General features: G+C 38.9%; 1 long non-coding RNA gene across 1 annotated transcript in view; it reads right to left on the reverse strand.

The window, feature by feature from the left end:
• The window catches only part of LOC134758125 (uncharacterized), a 54,815-nt gene extending 40,739 nt beyond the window's left edge, over positions 1–14,076 (reverse strand). The window contains exon 1 of the long non-coding RNA XR_010133031.1: positions 13,732–14,076. This is a non-coding gene — a long non-coding RNA (uncharacterized lncRNA). The remainder of the gene's footprint in view (positions 1–13,731) is intronic.
• Positions 14,077–21,891: the final 7,815 nt, after the last annotated feature.

Below are 21,891 nucleotides of genomic sequence, written 5' to 3' on the forward strand. Positions count from 1 at the left end.
GCCCAGTAGGAAAAAGTGGTTTTGTGGGCTGGGCCCAGGGTCCCTGTCTTGTGTGCAATCTAGGGACTTGGTGCCCTGTGTCCCAGCTGCTCTAGCCATGGCTGAAAGGGGTCAATGTGGAGCTTGGGCTGTGGCTTCAGTCGGTGGAAGCCCCAAGCCTTGGCAGCTTCCACGTTGCATTGAGCCTGCAGGTGCACAGAAGTCAAAAATTGAGGTTTGGGAACGTCCACCTAGACTTCAGAAGATGCATGGAAATGCCTGGATGCCCAGGCAAAAGTTTACTGCAGGAGCAGGGCCCTCATGGAGAACTTCTGCTAGGGCAATGTGGAAGCGAAATGTGGGGTTGGAGCCCCCACACAGAGTCCCTACTTGGGCACTGCCTAGTGGAGGTGTGAGAAGAAAGCCTTTATCCTCCAACTCCCAGAACGGTAGACCCACTGGCAGCTTGCACCATGCACCTGGAAAAGCTGCAAACACTCAACACCAGCTCATGGAAACAGCCAGGAGCCACAGGGGTGGAGCTGCCAAAGACCATGGGAATGCACCTTTTGCATCAGCGTAACCTGGATGTGAGACCTGGAGTCAAAGGAGATCATTTCGGAGCTTTAACATTTGACTGCCCTGCTGGATTTTGGACTTCCATGGGCCCTGTAACCCCTTTGTTTTGGCCAATTTCTCCCATTTGGAATGGTTGTGTTTACCCAATACCTGTACCCCCACTGCATCTAGGAAGTAATTAGCTTGCTTTTGGTTTTATAGGCTCATAGGCAGGAAGGACTTGCCTTGTCTCAGATGACACTTTGGACTGTGGACTTTTGGGTTAATGCTGAAATGAGTTAAGACTTTGGGGGACTGTTGGGAAGGCATGATTGGTTTTGAAATGTGAGGATATGATATTTGGAGGGGCCAGGAACAGAATGATATGGTTTGGCTGTGTCCCTACCCAAATCTCAACTTGAATTATATCTCCCAGAATTCTCACATGTTGGGGGAGTGACCCAGGGGGAGGTAATTGAATCACGGGGGCCAGTTTTTCCTGTACTATTCTCATGATAGTGAATAAGTCTCATGAGATCTGATGGGTTTATCACGGGTTTCCACTTTTGCTTCATCCTTATTTTCTCTTGCCACTACCATGTAAGAAGTGCCTTTCACCTCCCACCATGATTCTGAGACCTCTCCAGCCATGTGGAACTGTAAGTCCAATTAAATATCTTTTTCTTCCCTGTCTCAAGTATGTCTTCATCAGCAGCATCAAAATGGACTAATACAATCAGATTTTTTTAAAAACATGAAAAAATTAGCTGTGCATATTGGCTCATGCCTGTAATCCCAGCTACTTGGGAGGCTGAGGCAGGAGAATCACTTGAACCCAGGTTGCAATGAGCTGAGATCATACCATGCACTCTAGCCTGGGTGACAGAGTGAGACTCCATCTCAAAAAGAAAATTTTACATATATATATATACATATACATATATATGTATATATGTATGTATATATGTGTATATATGTATATATATGAACAGTATCATTAAAAAGTCTAATATCTTTTAAGTCTAATAAAATTTGTGCAATATTTCTAACTTAAAACTACAAAATATATCTGAAAGAAATTAAAGAAGACCTTATAAATGAAGAACTAGACTATGTTCATAGATTGGAAGATAAAATTTCCCAACTGTAATTGGAAGATTGCATCTTTTGATTGCATCTTTTCTACAAATTATTAAATGTTCCACTCCCCAAGTTAATCTATAGATTTAATACCATCACAATCAGTGCTGGCATGCTTTGTGTATCTGTGAATATTGATAAAAACCGATTCTGAAATTTATATGAACACACACATAAAACCTACAATAGCCAAGACTGTCTTGAGAAAGGACTTACACCCCTAGAGTTCAGGACTTTAAAGACACAGTAATTAAAAGTGTGGCATTGACATAAGCAGAGAGACATTAACCATAAAACAGAATAAAGTGTTCATGAGTGTGTGTGTTTGTGTGCATGTGTGTGTGTGGTCATTTAGTTTTTAACAAAGGTACCTCAGCAATTCAGAGAGGATAAGATGATCTTTTAATAAATTGTACTAGGTCAATTGGACATCCATATAGAAAAGAAAAACAACCTTAACCCCAAACCTCACATCATACAAAAATTTAAGGTAGATTATAATAAAAATTTAACTTAAGATAGATTATAAATCTAAATAGTAAAAGGTAAAACAATAAAGCTTTTAGAAAAAACAAAGCAGAATATTTTCAAGACATATTTGTCAGGTAAAGAAATTTTAACAGAACACAAGTAACAATTATCATAAAAGAAGAGAACTTGTGGACTTTTTTTTTTTTTTTTTGAGATGGAGTCTCGCTCTGTCGCCCAGGCTGGAGTGCAGTGGCACGATCTCGGCTCACTGCAAGCTCCACCTCCCGAATGCACGCCATTCTCCTACCCCCATTGTATCTAGGAAGTAACTAGCTTGCTTTTGATCTAGGAAGTAACTAGCTTGCCTCCTGAGTAGCTGGGACTACAGGCACCTGCCACCACACCTGGCTAACTTTTTGTGTTTTTAGAAGAGATGGGGTTTCACTGTGTTAGCCAGGATGGTCTTGATCTCCTGACCTCATGATCTGCCCGCCTCGGCCTCCCAAAGTGCTGAGATTACAGGCATGAGCCACTGCGTCTGGCCGAGAACTTATGGACTTTAAAAGCTTCTGTTCATCAAATACATCATTAAGAGGGTAAAAAGAATAGGCAGAGAAAGATGTTTAAAATATATTTTAGATAAAGGACTTGTTTCTGAAATATATAGAGAACAATTACATATTAATAAAGAAAGACAAAATAACACAATTTCAAAAATGGGCAATAACTTGAACAGGCAATTTACCAACAAAGATATAAAAATATCCAGTAAGTGTAAGACAATCTATTAAACACCATTGGTTATTAGAAAATGCAAATTAAGACCGGGTGTGGTGGCTCACGCCTGTAATCCAAGCACTTTGGGAGGCCAAGGCAGGTGGATCATGAGGTCAAGACATAGAGACCATTCTGGCCAACATGCTGAAATCCCATCTCTACTAAAAATACAAAAATGAGCTGGGCGTGGTGGTGTGCACCATGTAGTAGCAGTCCCAGTACTGCTCAGGACTGAGTAGTCCCAGCTACTCAGGAGGCTGAGGCAGGAGAATCGCTTGAACCCGGGAGGTGGAGATTGCAGTGAGCTGAGATGGCGCCACTGCACACCAGCCTGGTGACAGAGTGAGACTCCATTTCAAAAAAAAAAAAAAAAAAGAAAATGCAAATTAAAACTACAATGAAACACCTGTATGTACCCACCAAAGTGACTACAAATTAGAAAAAAAAAAAACTATCAACACAATGTGTTGGTAAGAATGTGAGACAACTGGAAATCTCATACATTCATGGTGGAAGTATAAAGTGATACAACACTTTAGATACCTGGAATGATCTACTATCCTCCGAGTCAAAAATTCTATTTCTAGATACATACCTAAAAGGAAAAACTGCATATGTCTGACAAAAAAGTGTATGAAATGTGCATGTCAGCATTCTTCCTAACCATAAAATACTGCCAAAAATAGCCCAAAGCTGGAAACAACCCTAATGTCCCCAGATGGATTGTAGACATAAATTCAAATTAGAAAAATTATAAAGCTTTTAAAAGATAATATAGAAGAATGACTTCAACTATCAAGTTAGGAAGAAATTAATTTGTTATTTATTTATTTTATTTTACTTTAAGTTCTGGGATACATAAACAGTGTGAAAAGATTGATATACTTTATATTAAAATAAAATTAAGACCTCTACTTTTCAAAACATAAGCAGAGGTCTTAATTTTATTTTAATATGAAAGAGAATGAAAAGGCAAGTCACAGAGTGGGAGAAAATATTTGAAACATTTTTAAGTAACAATCTACTTTGGTTTTATGTCCAAAAGGTTTGAAGGTATGAGTACTAGGGGACATGGATGAAAATATCCACAATAGTATTATTAATAAGTAAATACTGGGGACGAGTTAAATATCCATCAACAGCAAATAGTTAAATAAATAGTGGCATGTTTATATAATGGAATATCAGACAGCGTTGGAAGTTAACAAACTACCGCTTCCTGAAACACCATAGGTGAATCTCACAAACATAAAATTGAGTGAGAGAAACCAAACATGAAAAAATGATTCCACTTATACAAAATGTTAAAACACAGTCAAACTAAACTATATCACCTAAAAATGCAGAGGGCTACAGAAAAAACATAAAGAAAAGAAAAAGAAGAGATTATCATAAAATTGGACACAGTTACATTTATTAGGGGAAAAGAAGGTTGGAATTGGGAAGAAGCACAGATGGGCTGAGGGTGCTGGATAAGTTCTGTTTCTTGACCTCAGTGGTGGTTAAATGGGTGTTCACATTTACAAAAATTTGTTAACGTGAAGCTGCATATTTACATTTGTATGTATTTCACTTAATGGCATATTTCACAATAAAGACTGTCTGAAAACACTATATAGGAACTGTATTTTCATTATCTGCCCATAACTATATGCTTACTCTTGGAAGTATTATCTCACTCACTTAAAGACTATAATCTCGAAGGTCTAAAATAATTTTATAGTTCTCCTTTCATTATGAAATATAAAATAGAAGAGAAAATTATATCTCAGTAATTTTTCCTTACTATTCTCATTTCACAGTCTATACTTTCTCTCTCTTATACAATATAAAAAAATTACAGTTGGTTCTGAATAACAAATTGGTATAAAACTGAGCAAAGGTGGAAAGTTAGCAAGATAAGATGAGATGTCTTCATAAAGAAGCAACTTCTATAATTTCTGTCAGTTCCCAAATACTGAGTTGGAAGGCTGTCACATAGCTCTTTCAAGCTCATCTTTATAAAGAAATGCTAGGAACCACTATAGGGCATAGAAGAAGAAAAGAATTATCTAGCTATAAGATAACTGAAAAGGAAATTTAGACACCAAGCACGCAGATCAGCACTACCTGTAGTAGCAGCTATGTAAATTAAAAGCTACCTTCTTCATAGCTCTTTAAAGAGATTCAAAGCGACACTGCCCTTAGCTTAGTCCAGAGGAAAGACCTAGCATTTAAAGTGAGGAGGCTGGAATCCATGTCATTTTATTTAAGCCTCAGCCTTGTCAGTCAATTGTAAAATGGAAAATATAATCTTTGCCTTAATTATGGGATAGTTAGGGAAAAGATTATGATAAGCAAGTGAAAAATTGTTATTTGTGACTTCATCTTATACATAACAAAAGAGTAAGCATACGTGAGGGATTTGTTGAGTATCATAAACTCTAGAAAGATAATTCACATGTGTAAGGTGGGTAGTGGGTAACCAACATGCAGTTTCTTTAAACTATTCTAACACTAACCCAGTGAAATCACTGGCATTAATAGTATTGCATAATATCCCTTGGGAAGGCTGGGTTGGGACAGAGATACGATTGAAAAATGCTGCTTTAGAAATTATGACGGGGACTCAAATAGAAAGCTAATCAATAATTCATCTGAAGATTATAGCACTCATCCTACCAGAATTAGTTTAAGTAGTGATAATATCAAATGAAAGATTTGTCGAAAGAACTTAAACTCAGGTTATTTTGCCAGTTTAATCATTATTTAACATTGGAATATTTGCCAGTTTAATCCATTAAAATAAATTCCTGAGAAGCTGAGAAGCAAAGAATATGTCTTACCTCAGTGTCCCCAACACTGCACAGTGTTGACACATGATGTTTATTAAACAACTGAATTAAGTAGATGGTTTTGTCTCTCTTATGACCTAAAAAATACTATTAAAAACTGTTTTTAAAAATGCAAATGCAAGCATCCCACAACATGGCATCAGTCCTAGTTGGTTTTAATAGAAATTCATTTAAATAATTAAGACACAGATAATTCTTAACATTTAAATCCTTAAAATTAATTTTTGATGGCCATCTTTTCAGTTAAATTCACAAAGCCAGCCTTACCTTGATACTAATTTTTTTCTTTGAGACAGGGTCTCGCTGTGTCACTCAGGCTGGAGTGCAGTAGCACAATCACAGATTGCTGCAGCCTCGACCTCCTGGGTTCAAGTGATCCTGCCACCTCAGGCTCCCCAGTAGCTGGGACTACAGGCGCACACCACCATGCCCAGCTAATTTTTGTATTTTTTTGTAGAGTCGGGGTTTCACCATGATGCCCAGGCTGATCTCAGACTTCTGGGCTCAAGAGAGCCACACTCCTCAGCCTCCCAAAGTGCCGGGATTACAGGCATGAGCCACCATTCCCAGCCTATACTAAATTTTTTCTATAGCCGTTTAACTATTCAGAAAATATATAATGGAATAAGAGTGGAAATCACATTTGCAGTAATGGGAATCATGAAGAAAACTAGAACATCTACTGATATATTGACACGAAATGAATTCATGTTTCTGAAAGGGACCTCAATGGTATAAAAATATCAATTAATCAATTTAACAAAATAACTCAAAAATATCTGGAATAGCTAAAATAAATTTAGGAAAAATATAAAAGAGATGAGATAAACTTATTATTTCATACAATAAAACATATATTCAAGACACAATAATTAAACCACTATGGATTTGAAGCAGAAACAGAATGACAGATGATGACAGATGCTACAGAAAGTCTATATTAGAATTCAGTACATTCTGTAACATTGCATACCAGTGGAGAGAGGACAGATATAAACAAATGGTTGGGGGAAAAACTGGCTAATCATTTATAAAAATAGGTAAATTAGACATCTAAGTTAAACCTTACACAAAAACAAACTCCAGCAGGATTAAGGAATTAAATATTATTAAAATGTACAAAATGAAACAAAAACATATGAATATTTATAAAATCAAAGGCATTTCTAAGAATAGTTTTAAAATCAGTAATCACAAATGAAAAAAATTGGTAATTTTTATATTTTAAAAGAACTCAATACATTTCTACATGAAAAGTCAAGATGTGAGTAAAGATGGGGAAGTAAAATGATCTTTGCTCACTTCTTTTAGTGATTAATTGAAAGCAACAATTGAAGTGAAAATAAACAAAACTTATTTCTTCAAGACAAAACTAGGAAACACCCCTGCCCCTAAGTCATATATATTTGAAGAAGAGCTGTCAAGGGTGGTGAAAATTGGACCCGGGGAAGGTGAGTGGGGAGGGACCACACCCACTACAGACCTCGAGTAGCAGCAGCTGGCTTCAGTTGCCTCCAAAATATTAGGCACATTAAGAAGGGCAAAAGCAATGACCTTTTGTTTGCAGATGAGGAAGCAGCACCTGGGAGCTTCAATGAGCTGCTTTTAACACCAGAGAGAAGCCAAAGAATTGAGGACAAATGAAGAAAGGAGCAAGAGAAAGCAAGCTTCTGAGATGCCACATCTGCTACCAAGTGGAAGGATGGAGAAAATCTGTGATGGCCAAAAAGCTCTGCGGTTGCTAATTTTTCTTAGCCAACATGAATAGGACTTAACGCTTACAATCACAAACCCTGCTTCATGTGGGACTTCATTCTGAGGCAGAGAGAATTCCTGGCCCTTCCACACTCTCCTGTTGCTAATAACTAGCCCAGGAAGAATTCACTTCATTGAAAAACCAGGAGCACTTGCTGTGGGTCGGCACAAAATGATGTAGTTTTAAATTTTACCAAAACTTTCTGAAAAGAAGACATCCATCAATACAGGGGGGAAAAGACATGAACATCTTCAACAATATTCTCCTGAAAACCAGTTGTCATCAAGCCATCAACAGCAGCAGAACCTGTATGAAATAACTGTTGAATAGTGGAAGTTCACTACTGTACCCTAAAAGCTATTGAAACTAAAAAATATCAATGAATGCTTGTCCACAAGAAGAGAAAACACCATTCTAATTGAAAACCAGTATGGGTTGTTCTGGAAAATATTCGTTAAACAAAGACCCTCACAGAGTGAGAATTGTAAATACGAATAGATTAAAAAGTGCTGCAGTAAGTCGGGGCCTTTGAAAATTATATAATCACCAAGTATTCTCTTCCAGAAGGATAAAGTCCCATTTTGTGGGAAAAAAAATACTGGAAACAAAAATCAAATTGAGCAGAGCAGAGGGCCACTGATGGTAAAGAAGAGAGAGAAGGCTCCATAGTTAGGGGAGGAAAGTCTTCGAGGAGGCAGATTCAAGGAAGGAAGTACTCTCAGCAAACAAAGTCTAAAGCAGAGAGCACTAACCAAGGCCCAAACAGGTTGAGCCTGGAGCACACAAAGCTAGAGGCAGGAAATGTTGCTGGGTCTAACTTGGCCACACAGAGAGGCCATGTTTTAAGTTTTTCATGGTGATAACAGAGAAGAGTTACTGAGCTCTGAAGCTGGGAAAGAAACCCTACTTCCTTTCTTCCACCCAACAGGAAACTCCTTTTTATAGCCCAGAAAAATTCACCTTATTTAAACATGAGAAACAAAAAGTGAATTCAATTGAACCCTTTAAACACAAGTTACAAGAAAAATATTAAAATAAGCCCTATCATATCTGACTGTAACACAGAAAAATGTGGTCATGAAGCAGATGAAAATGAACTATAACCCATGAAGAAAATGATTGAACCTTTGAAGAAATAGCACAGATCAAAGATAGAAAATCTCAGAAGTGAAAAGTTAGAAATTATATTTCTAGGAAGAAATGAAACAAGAACTCAGAGATCTCTGAAAAATAATTAAGAGAGAAAAAATGTCCCTCTCCTCAAACAATTCAGTCCAAAAATTACTAGACAAGGCCAAGTGTAGTAGGCATTTATGTGAACGATGCATGTTTGTTGGGGGGTTGGGGGAGTGGGCATTTACCCCAGAGAAGGTCAATTACCAGGTAAGGAGAGTGTCAAGGGGGAGGGCAGCAGCCCAGGGGCCATGTTAGAGATCAAGTAGGATGAGAGGGGATCCACAGTGCGGGTTGGGTGGCAAAGAGGTGGCAGAAAGAATAGGAGATTAGTTACACACACAGAGATTGATCAAATACATAAATATATCAAGGCCAGTTTTCTCAGAAAATAAACATACACCATGAAAAATAAAATGAAAATGAAGGAAACTAAAATGAACCCTTCAAAAGTAGATTACAGTTGGGGTATTGGGGTGACCTCATTATTTTCAAATTGTAAATGGATATAGAAATAAATACTGGTGTGTGTGTGTGTGTGTGTGCGCACTGTAGTTCTCTCAACTGAGAGGACCTGAGAGAAGTGACACACTAATGGCAATTAGCATACCTAGCACCGGTTTTTAGTTTCTATAGACCATTCTCTACCACAAATAAAATAAAAATAAATGAATGATTGGAGGAATGAATGATTGCAGACCTGGGCTAAGGCAAGGAAAATACCAAAGAAGATAAGCCTAGAACATCTTGCTGTGCACGAAAATAAGGAAGTGTTCAAAGAGTGATGGGGATCAATTCAAGAGGACATAGAAGCCATCTTTAGGAAATTCCCACTGGACAAATCTGGGACAATTTGATCATCAAAATAAACTATAGTAATAATGGATTATAAACTTTTAAATTAAAAAATGCATAAGTCTATCCTAATTTAAATAAGCGGATTAAGCAATAATATGATGAAGAGCAGGATATTTACAGTTTGAAAGTACCTCCTTACAAAACACTTTGCAAAAATAAAAATAAAAAATAAGCTTCACAATGGAGAAACAGGCAGACAACTTCTTAACTGAGTAGAAAAAAAATCTAAATAATGTACCACCGGATGGAATGCATTAAAAACTCAGCATCTAGATAATGTTTTTACTGCCAATGATGTAAAACTAATCCTAAACATGTAGGAAAAACCAACAAGTCTAAATTGAGAGACATTCTAAAAAATAACTAGCTGGTAATCTTCAGAAGGGTCAAGGTCCTAAAGTTAAGGAAAAGACTGAGAAAAGGTGCTAGATAGCAGACTGAAAAAATGTGACAACTAAACGCAATGTGAGAATCTGAACTGGATCTTTTTGCTATAAAAGACAGCATTAGAAAAACTGACCAAATTTGAACGGAGTCTGAGGATTAGATAATAACAACATACCCATGTCAATTCTCTAATTTCGACAGTTCTACTGTGGTTATGCAGGAAATTTTCCTGTTAATGGGAAATAAGTATTCGGTGGTGATGGGACATTGTATGTACAATGTACTTGATATGTACTTGATATGGGCTGGCTCTGCGTCCCCATCCAAATCTCATCTTGAATTATAATCCAAATTGTGATCCCCACATGTTGGGAGAGGGGTTTCATGGGAGGTGATTAGATCATAGATCATGGGGGTGGTTCCTGCTCTCCCCCTATGCTGTTCTTCTGACAACAAGTGAGTCTCAAGAGATCTGATGATTTTATAAGCATCAGGCATTTCCCCTGATGGCACTTGTCTCTCCTGCCACCATGTGAAGAAGGATGTGTTTGCTTCCCCATCTGCCATGATTGTAAGTTTTCTGAGGCCTCCCCAACCATGCAGAACTGTGAGTCAATTAAACCCCTTTCCTTTATAAATTATCTGTCTTGGGTGGTTTTTTATAACAGCATGAGAACAGACTAATACAATACTCTTAAAATATTCAGAAAAATAAGTCTTTGCATTGTACTTGCAAATGTACTATGAGTTTGACATTTCTTTTTCTAAAAAAGAAAAGAGTAAATTGGAAGCAAGATAAAAATAAACAAAGAAATCTCAATAAGAAAATGATTGTAAATGGTAATAAATAAAAATAAAATAAAACACAGAATAGGAAAAAGAACGATTTTAAGACAATGACAGAAATAAAAGACAGGCAAAGGAAATAGGATATGAGTATTAACAGATTTCCAGAAGGAAAAAGTCAAACATTGCTGTAAAACAATATTTACAAACAAAACAAAATATTTAAAATTTAAAATATTTAAAACCATAACTCAAGAAATATTTCTCAAGTTTAAAAAAAGTCTTATTTAACCTGAAATGAAACTCTAGGTAACTAGTAAATGCTTCCCAGAATGGTCAACCTGTAAACAAATTTTAATATGAAATTTTAAGGCTAAGAAACAGGGATATTAACAGAAGACAAAATGAAGCCAGAAGCAAAATCAATAGTCACTTTAAAAACAAGACAAATAATTTTAAGTGTTTTTCCTTGGCTCTTGATGAGTTCACAGGTATTATTAATATTGCTCAGTTATGTTTATTTGAGGAATCAATGCAGAGTTTGATGTGACTAAAGAACTGGCCTGTAGTAGTGTATGTGGAACAATTATGGGTGAGAACATTTTCAAAGAAACTGAGAAAAACACTAATTCTGTACAATCTGAAGTGGAATCTGCAAAACTGTGTGACAACTAATAATGATAAAAATATGGGTGCAGCAGAACGACATTTTAGTTGGATAAATTTACCAAAATTTATGAAGATGTGCTGCTTAATCCTATTGTTATTCATTGTACTATTCATCAACAAGTACTCTGAGCAACGTACTTGATTATGTGTTATGAACCAGTCACATCAACAGTCAACTTCATATGCTCTTGTATACTTAACTATTGGCAGTTCTGAATATTTTGTTGAGAAACAGAAGTGGAATATTCTTAATTGCCCAGCCACACGGAAGGTCAATAACATAACAATGGCAAACATTATTTTTGTGTGTGACATTTTGGGACACTGGCTGAGATTGAAATTTATCGGAGTGAAAAGAATTTCCCTTAGTGACTATTAATAAACCTTGACTGGCTTTGAAAATTAGTGGTTGCTAACGACTTGATAATGTTTCTTAATGAATTCAACCAAAAATAACAAGGTAGAACAGTGTTCATACATGAAACTTATTTAGTAGTGAAGTCATTTCAATGACAACTAACATTTGAATCTCAAATACTGTCAAGCTGCTTTATATATTTCCCAGGCTGACAAAAGTTAAAATCGGAAGTGAAGTTCCATCTCCACTCCAATCTGCTGTAGCTATGTTTCCTGAGTTCAAACTACAGTTCAAGAACCATTTTCAGACCTCAATGAATGAAATAATATTACTTCTATTTCTTGTCCTTCTTTCCCATGTGTAGTCTTTCCATGTCTTATTCTCTATTTTTTTCCCTCATTCTATAACACTTTTCCAATTGTCTCTTTTTCCCTCATTCTATAACACTTTTCCAATTGTCTCCATGGTTTTAAGCTACTAGCCTTTCCTAAATATTCCAGCCCAAGATTTTCACCCTACACTCAATGTCTATGACAACTATTATCTGGTCATTCATTTAACCCTTTCAGTATATTCGTTTTGCTACTCATTATACTTCTACCTACACAATCAATGTCTTCCTGGATACACTGTCAGTTCCTTAAGAAAAAAGCTACATCTTGAAGAGTGTAACCAGAATCATTGGAAATGCTGGTTGATTAGCTGGTTGAGCAAGCACTTCAATAGTTAGAAACATAAAAGTGATGAATGAAGAACTACAGAAAGGCTCATGGGCTCTTCGTCTCTTAAAATGTAATACAACCAACATTAGATGGTCATTGTTACTTTTAGCTAGTCATAATTGTCTGTATCCCCAAGGAAGTAACAGGTAAGATAAAATTTATCTATACCCCTAAAAAATAATAGGTAAGGTATAATTACTTACTACAGTGGTTCTTAACCAGAGGCAGTTTTGCTCCCCAGAGGACATATGGCAATGTCTGGAGATATTTTTGTTTGTCAAAACTGGAGGTGCAGGATTCTACTGGCATGTAGTGAGCGAGGCAAGAGATGCTGCAAAGGGGTCCTATAATACTCAGGGGAGCCTCCCATAACAAGGAATTATCTGGCCCCAAAATGTCAACAGTACCAAGCTTGAGAAACCTTAATTTACTGTGCCAATGTGGGCTGAACTATGTGAAAATAGATTTCAATATTTGTTTTCGACTTTTAAATTATGGAGTTTTTATATAACTGCTAGTTTTTATATCTGAGCATCTAGGGTAGATGTTCTCCCCCATGTTCATCCGCATTTCACTAGACTAAAAACTCCAGGAAGCTGGAAAGTGGCTTTTTTTTTTTTTTTTTAGTTTTTCAAGGTTTGTTGAGCCTCAGTGCTCAATAAATATTGTTGAGTGAACAATTAAGAATTGAAGTGTTTTCCACTCATCCTTCACTCCCCCAACACATTAGCATTTGCTTTCTAGAACTACTGACCCTTAGAAAGCTAGACAGGCCTTTAGAGATAATCTTATCTCATGCTTTTCAATACTTAAAACAGTGACACTTTTTTTTTCAAATAACTTCCTAGAAGAAATTCTAGTTCATAAGGCAAATAATCCTAGAGCTGCCCCATTGAGTGAAAGATGAGGGATCTGGAGCCCAACCACCAGCACATCGTGGTATCCCCTAAGGTGGGTATTCAAAATCCAACACACTCACATAGCCCTTGGGAAAACTGAAGTAGAGAGAAAAAGAAACCGGAATAAAGTCACATGGCCAGTAGTAGTAGATGGGTCACCAATAGAAGCTGCTCTAATCATACCCTGAAACACAGGTGCAGAACAGAAGTTCTTATTTTTTTTAAACTAACCTAATACCACACTATGCTTTTATATAAAGATGTGTGTGTATGTGTATTTAGAACCCCTATGTTCTAGAGCTGATTTCTCCCTTCATGTTCACCCCCATTTCACGAGAATGAAGCTCCACAAGTGCCTACCCACCATAGTGAGAGGTGACAGCGTGCTGGCAGTCCTCACAGCCCTCGCTCGCTCTGGGCGCCTCCTCTGCCTGGGCTCCCACTTTGGCGGCATTTGAAGATCCCTTCAGCCCGCCGCTGCACTGTAGGAGCCCCTTTCTGGGCTGGCCAAGGCCGGAGCCGGCTCCCTCAGCTTGCGGGCAGGTGTGGAGGGAGAGGCGCGGGCGGGAACCGGGGCTGCGCGCGGCGCTTGCGGGCCAGCGCGAGTTCCGGGTGGGTGTGGTTTCGGCGGGTCCCGCACTCGGAGTGGCCAGCCGGCCCTGCTGGCCCCGGGCAATGAGGGGCTTAGCACCCGGGCCAGCGGCTGCGGAGGGTGTGCCCGGTCCCCCAGCAGCGCCGGCCCACCGGCGCTGCGCTCAATTTCTCGCCCTGCCTTAGCTGCCTTCCCGCGGGGCAGGGCTCGGGACCTGCAGCCCGCCATGCCTGAGCCTCCCCCCACCCTCACGGGCTCCTGTGCGGCCCGAGCCTCCCTGACGAGCGCCGCGCCCTGCTCCACGGCGCCCAGTCCCATCGACCACCCAAGGGCTGAGGAGTGCGGGCCCACGGCGCGGGACTGGCAGGCAGCTCCACCTGCAGCCCAGGTGCGGGATCCACTGGGTGAAGCCAGCTGGGCTCCTGAGTCTGGTGGGGAGGTGGAGAACCTTTAGGTCTAGCTCAGGGATTGTAAATACTCCAATCGGCACTCTGTATCTAGCTCAAGGTTTGTAAACACACCAATCAGCACCCTGTGTCTAGCTCAGGGTTTGTGAATGCACCAATGGACACCCTGTATCTAGCTACTCTGGTGGGGCCTTGGACAACCTTTATGTCTAGCTCAGGGATTGTAAAAACACTAATCGGCACTCTGTATCTAGCTCAAGGTTTGTAAACACACCAATCAGCACCCTGTGTCTAGCTCAGGGTTTGTGAATGCACCAATTGACACTCTGTATCTAGCTACTCTGGTGGGGCCTTGGAGAACGTTTATGTTGACACTCTGTATCTAGCTAATCTGGTGGGGAGGTGGAGAACATTTGTGTCTAGCTCAGGGATTGTAAACGCACCAATCAGCACCCTGTCAAAACAGACCACTGGGCTCTACCAATCAGCAGGATGTGCGTGGGGCCAGATAAGAGAATAAAAGCAGGCTGCTCAGGCCAGCAGTGGCAACCCGCTCGGGTCCCCTTCCACACTGTGGAAGCTTTGTTTTTTCGCTCTTTGCAATAAATCCTGCTGCTGCTCACTCTTTGGGTCCACACTGCCTTTATGTGCTGTAACACTCACCGCGAAGGTCTGCAGCTTCACTCCTGAGCCAGCAAGACCACGAACCCACCAGAAGGAAGAAACTCTGAACACATCCGAACATCAGAAGGAACAAACTCTAGACGCGCCACCTTAAGAGCTGTAACACTCACCGCGAGGATCCGTGACTTCATTCTAGAAGTCAGTGAGACCAAGAACCCACCAATTCCGGACACAATAGGAGATTCAAGATTTGAGCAAAGTCTGTGTAGATCAACAAGCTATAGACACATTTCTTTATAAATAATTCTTTCTAGTGAGGCAGGTTATTCTATGAGGTCAAATCAGGCAGAAGAAATTTAGAAAAGCCCTTCAACATCCACTTGGCCTTCCATGTAGATAAATTCTTCTTAATGGAGGTAGGGGGAGGGTTATTGCATCATGGTGTTTTAGAATTAGGAGTATGTGTAGCTTGAAAAACCACAGTCTCTAAATTTATTTTAAAATCCCCTAATATCTATAATTTTTATAGTACAAACCTCAGAAAGCTTGTCAAAATATTTTTGGCTGTCTAGTGGGAATACTTAGAAGATGGTGATTCTCTAACAAGTAACAGGAAAGTGAAAAAGGAGTGTCCAAAAGAATTAAGGATAGGTTGAAGCACGAGGTTTTTGTGTTGATCAAAAGATTGCAGGATATCTAAAAACAGAAATTTGAAAACAGAAATTAATGTAGAAACTTGGGTGGGGTCTCTTCACCCACTTAATATTCGATATAATTGTTACAACAATGTAAGGAGACTGGGTCTGGGCATAGAACTATGTGAAACAAACAGGCAGGTGATGCCAAAATTCAGAAACCTTCTAGGCCAGGACCTTCACTGCTAAGGAAGCCATTCATAGACTGTTACTTTGTTATTTACTCTTCTTATATTTTGTTAGTTTCTTCTCCACACCATTAGCATAGAAAAACACAAGATGACTGCAACGTCAATATGACAGCAAGGAATGATTCCGCTGGCTGGAGTCGTGCTGTGCTCTTGTCAGAGTCACAGGATTCTGATAGGAGACACTGTCCCCAAAGGTTTCTACCACACGGAGAACACATGGTAGGTAGCAATCAAATTTAAGCAGGTTATATACCCAACCTGGACTTACCTTCTTGTCACGCAAACCCCCAAATGGCTTACTTTTAGGATTCTCGTATAAAAAAGCTGAACAACACTGATGTGTGAATTAATGAAGGTCAATGCTTGAGCTATATTTAAGGACCTGAGAGCCAAAAATAGTTTCTGTTTTCCAGTAAAATCCTTTTGTAAGCAACAGCTTTATAAAATGTTACAATCACAGCTGTGCAGAGGGTACAGAGAGATCTGTGCCTATGACCATGAGATTGGCCTTGGAGAGGTCTCAGAATAATGATACCACCCTGTTGTAAGGAACGAGACAAGCAGAAGCAACGTCCTCTCATTTATTCCAACCTATCTGAGCACTCCCTGCCACTTCTGTCCATCTCAGTTTATCTACAGCCCCAGCCAGGATCTGCAAATCCCATTTAACCGTCATAGGTTATCATTGCTTAATATTTGTGTGTAGCTGTTGTCTTGGTGTTTGTTCTTTTACAGCTCTTCATGAAGGCTCTAAAGACAGGCCACAAATCTCATCTTCAATTTACAAATGATGAGAGCAAACAAGACCCAGAAAAGGGAAAGGTTTGCCTAAAGTGTCATAGCTAATGTCAGAACCGTCTGCATCCAGGTTGTCCAGCCCCTTGTCTACACACTCACTATTGGTCCACATGTTGCCTCAACCTGCCTTTCCTACCCACTACAGAACATTCTTCCTTCAACAGGTTCCTTTTCGGAGGACAGTCATTTGGTAAATTTCCACAATCATTATAGAAAGTACCTGCCCATCACCACAAAAGATCAGATGAGTCTGACTTTACTTTTAATCATTCTTATTATCTTGTGAGGTGGGACGCTTCTTTAGATTTATTAATTCCCATAAATGAAGAGTTTGGCTCATGATAGCAGATATTTGCTTTGGTCCTCCAAGCATAGGCCGTGTTGAGGCTGGAAGGAACAAGGATCAGAAACAAGCTGCTGTTTATCTCAGGGTAGCTTCAATTATCACAACCAAAGAATGCTGTCTTGCCTCTTGGGTCAATCACCTAGGGCATCATTCAAACCACACCTCACAGTCTTCAGTTTGGTGAGAGTCTATAAAAACTCATTTGAGATTCCTATTTCTATTAAAAAAGTATTAATGTAAATGGTAAATTATAGATTTATAAAATGTAAGCAGTAAGATTTTGTAGGGGGTTTAGTCTACCAAAGTCTACAAATGCTCAGAATTTTTAAAAGATATCATATTCAAAAAATATTCAAAAACTCCCTCTAAATTACAGAAATACTGTTTTAAAAATACAAGTGGTCTATTTACATGTATTTCATTTTTACATCAAGGCCAGCTGAGCCATTAAAGTTGTCGTACCTTTCATTTGTAGCTAATTCGTAAATACCTCTCTCCCTACATCTTTAAAAAGAGTAGTATTTTGCTAATAGTAACAGTTCTTCTGCCTACTCCTCTGAGCTCAGAAGTTAAAATGATAGAGACATTTGGTCCATTTCCTTGCCCTAAACAGAAAATTTTCCATAAATGGTCATTTATCTTCTCTTAGCATTCTCTAAATGATCCATCTATTCTGCTGATGAAAAGCTCTGGAAATACTCAGGGTTCTGGTATCAGGACACAGTCCAAGGTTTACCTGTTATCTGAATGCAGGCCCCCCTATGCAGGCACATAATAGAATTTATCTTAAACAATAAAAACAGATTCTAATACGAGAGGCAGGATAACACAGAAGAAAGTTCTTAATTTTTGAAACAAACAAAGGGGTTCAAACACTGACTCTGCCCTACCACTTAATTATCTATGTAATTTTGAACAAGTTACCTAATTCCTGAGTATTGAAGTTTAGACTTACTGTGTTTAGAGTTGTTGTGATACTTCAATAGGCTCATGAATATAAAGCATCTAGCAAGAACTGTACATGCAGGTGTTCAATAAATGTTTCCTGTGCTCCACTGTAGGTGTTGGTGCAACTTAGTAAGATTTTTAAAAATAATATTCTGTCAAAATGGATACTCCAAGTGTGTAGATTTATAGATCTAAACTTGAGATTAATTTGGAAACTGAGGCAATTTTAGTGAAAGCTAGAACAGCTACCCCAATTCACATTTTACGGATAAGGATATAAAATCAAAGAAACAAAATTTCAACTACACCCAAAGTTAGCCCCTTTTATCTTCTGTGATTAATTTGTGAGGCAGAAAATGGCAAGAGAAAAATATATCAATGCACCCTCACCAAGGTCACATTAGGAGTCCATTCATCTTGAAAAGAGAGGGAGAGTGGTCCAGAGTGCAAACATTCTCATCTTAGCTGCCATACCAAATGAAGGCTACGTATGTCTTTATACATCTTTGAACAACAGTGTATTTACATGATGGTTACTATTAGACTTTTCTGAGATTTCTTGCTTATTCTTAACCACACAAACCCAGTCATACAGTCTCTCTGATGATCGCTGAATGTCGAGACCCAACCGTGGAGAAAAACTGTCAATTCAAACTCAGAAAAATAGTCACATTAAATCAATATAAAATTTCAGTGTGATATAGGAAATGGTTTACGAAACATGCTGCTTTTGAACTTATTGCTAATAGCACTGGAAATGGGCATAAACTATTGTAAATTATTACAGCTTCAGTCCTAAAAAATAAAAATATATTTTTCCAGGTAATTAACATAAGGTAGAATTTTAGATATGTAAGTAATTCTCCATTGGTGAATATTTAAAGTTTTAGATTATACATTCTTTGTTTAACTGTTGAAGAAATTATAGCATAAGAGTTGATTTTTTTTTTTTTTTTTTGAGATGGAGTCTCACTCTTGTTGCCCAGGCTAGAGTGCAGTGGCGTGATCTCGGCTCACTGCAACCTCCGGCTCCTGGGTTCAAGCTATTCTCTTGCCTCAGCCTCCTGAGTAGATGGGATTAGAGGCGCCCACCACCACACCTGGCTAATTTTTGTACTTTTTAGTAGAGACGGGGTTTTGCCATGTTGTTCAGGCTGGTCTCGAACTCCTGACCTCAGGTGATCCACCCGCCTTGGCCTCCCAAAGTGCTGGGATTACAGGCGTGAGCCACTGTGCCTGGCCAAGAGTTGCATTTTTAAAATTAACTGTTTTCCTCAAAGAGGGGCATTGATTACATCCCTGTAATAATCTAAAAAATACATTTGTATTTACCTGACATTAATAAAGAAACAGCAACAGAGATTGATCCCTATTCTTCCTTTAATATAAGTAGTAGCTAGTGCTCCATTTAATGACAGAAAGGCTTATCCTCTAGGCAAGACTGTGGGAGAGTGAAAGAAGTCTTTCCCAGATTCCTACCTGAAATAGTCATACCAACAGCCCCTTCAGTGACTCAGAGAAAGGTTCTGGAGAGAGCTTACCGGGATGGAACTTGAGGCACCTTCTCTAAAGACCACTGCTGAGCTTTGAAGCCACAGGAAGCCCCCAGACCCTGGGAGACCAACACCGCTGCTCAACACGCCTCCCGTTCCTTCCCAGCATTACCAGCAAAGGCTGAACTCCAACTCAGAAAATTCCTCTTGGTGAGGCAGTGATCTGATTCCAAACCACCAACGATTAGTTATGACCAGGGGGCTTAATTCTTCAAGGAAGTGCATTATAAAAGTCACCCCAAAGAAACCTCCAGTTGGTGATATAAAAATATGTGTGTGCTCACACTCACGTATGTGTGTGTGTGCTCAAACTCACATATGTGCGTGTGTGCCTGTGGTACACAAGTGACTAGCTCTTAACCTCCTTTCCACTTTTCCCACCTCTCCACCCAGAAGTAAGATTAGCCACATATGCCTGCCTCTCATTTTCTCTGAAATAATTCTGTATAGTACTTTCAGAAATATTTTTTAAATGTCTGGTCCTGGCTCTACCCACTTCGAAACCAACCTTTACTGGCATCTTTGGATCTTCCATTTCAGAAGAGAAAGCCAGGGGACAGAGAATAACCTACTCTCAAAATAGGTGAAACCAGCCTCATTAGAGAATTGAAGGCCTGTTGAGTAAATAGCTTGTAAATCCCCCCCGATCAAAAAGTCAGCCATGAATAATGTTAAAATTATGACTCCAGCCTTAAGGCATTGTATTCTGTGCTTGAAACAGAAGTGATTTTAACCAATCTTCTGAACTTCAGAAGGACAGACTGGTTAGTAACTCAATGATTTGCTTAAATTTCAGATAAGAAAAGGTATTGGACTACATCCCATTTCTACCCCTCTCAACATCTGAGCCAAAAGTCTGAGGTTATAGTACCAATAGGAAATTCCAGGAATTTTTTAAAGGATTTTAAAATTACTAGAGCCCAGAGGCCTCTGGACCTTTTTCGAGACGTTTAACCAAGAATTTGTAGAGTGATCTTCACTAGGACTGGAAGTGGCAAAAACAAAACAAAACAAAAAACAAAACAAAAACAGGGCCAAGAGGATCTTTGAAACTAGTTTCTTTTTATGCCTGTAATGGAGTTTTGTCTGAAAACATGGCACTTAAAATATTGCAAATATTGCTAAGTGTATTTGAGACACCAGTTCAGAGAATAGTTATGGTAGTTTATAGTTTAAAGGAACAGCTGTTGTAATGTGCTTGCTACTTTGATGGTTTATAACTATTTTAATCTACAAAGTGTAATGTAATGGTCAAAGTATCATACATTTTTAACAGACTTTTGCAGAAGCATAATTATTATAGAGGCTATTTTTTTGAATCAAATCAGATAGCATAAACCAGCTCTTAGATAAAATACACGGTAACCCTGATATCTGTCCCGAGAAAGAAAAGAGGCACACAACAACGGCAACAGTTTAAATATACTGAAGTAGTTTGGTATACCAGTTTAAATATTTTGATAAGCCAAATTCAAACTGGCTAAAATAACCTAAGTGTTGACTCATTTAACTAGAAAGTCTAGTGGAGATCTCAGACGTGGAGGGTGTGGTAGGTCATGTTTTAATTCCCAGCTCCCATAACGCCATCCAACGTCAGCTTCATCCTAAAGCTAGCTCTAGCCAAGATTGCGTGATACAAGATCAGAAAACCAAACGCCACATGTTCTCACTCTTAAGTGGGAGTTGAACAATGAGAACACACGGACACAGGGAGGGGAGCATCACGCATTGGGGCCTGTCAGGGGGTAGGGGGCTGGGGGAGGGATAGCATTAGTAACGGGTTGATGGGTGCAGCAAATCACCCAGGGCACGTATATACCTATGTAACAAAACTGCACGTTCTGCACATGTAACCCAGAACTTAAAGTATATTAAAAATAAATACACAAATAAATAAAGATCGTGTGATAGTTGTCAGTAGCAAAAGAATCCAAATGCTTCTCCTCCATATCCAGGGAGAGTGTATGTTTCTGTCCCAGCATTCCAATTTGGAATGCTGAGCATGTCCCTGACTGGAGCAGCTTACATTCTATGTCCCTTGTTAATGTTGTGGCCAGGGAGATGGTTTGTGCAGATCAGCTTTTCCAATTATGACACGTTTTCAGCACTAGGGATGAAATCATTTCCTGAGAAGGACAAGGATGATGTGGCAGATAGACACTAGTAGTAAAACTGGGGAAAGAGGAAGACTGAATGTTGGATGTTCACTATATGGACAACTGGTCCGAAAGACACTAGCAAGCCCATGGCTGTATTTATTGAAAATTGCTGTTAGTATAATACTAATAAGAAAATATACTAATATATAAATATACTAATATAATACTAATAAGAAAATAATTCCCAGATTACAAACTAACAACAACAAAA

This window comes from Gorilla gorilla, chromosome 2 (assembly GCF_029281585.2).
Source record: "Gorilla gorilla gorilla isolate KB3781 chromosome 2, NHGRI_mGorGor1-v2.1_pri, whole genome shotgun sequence".
Lineage (NCBI taxonomy): Eukaryota > Metazoa > Chordata > Mammalia > Primates > Hominidae > Gorilla > Gorilla gorilla.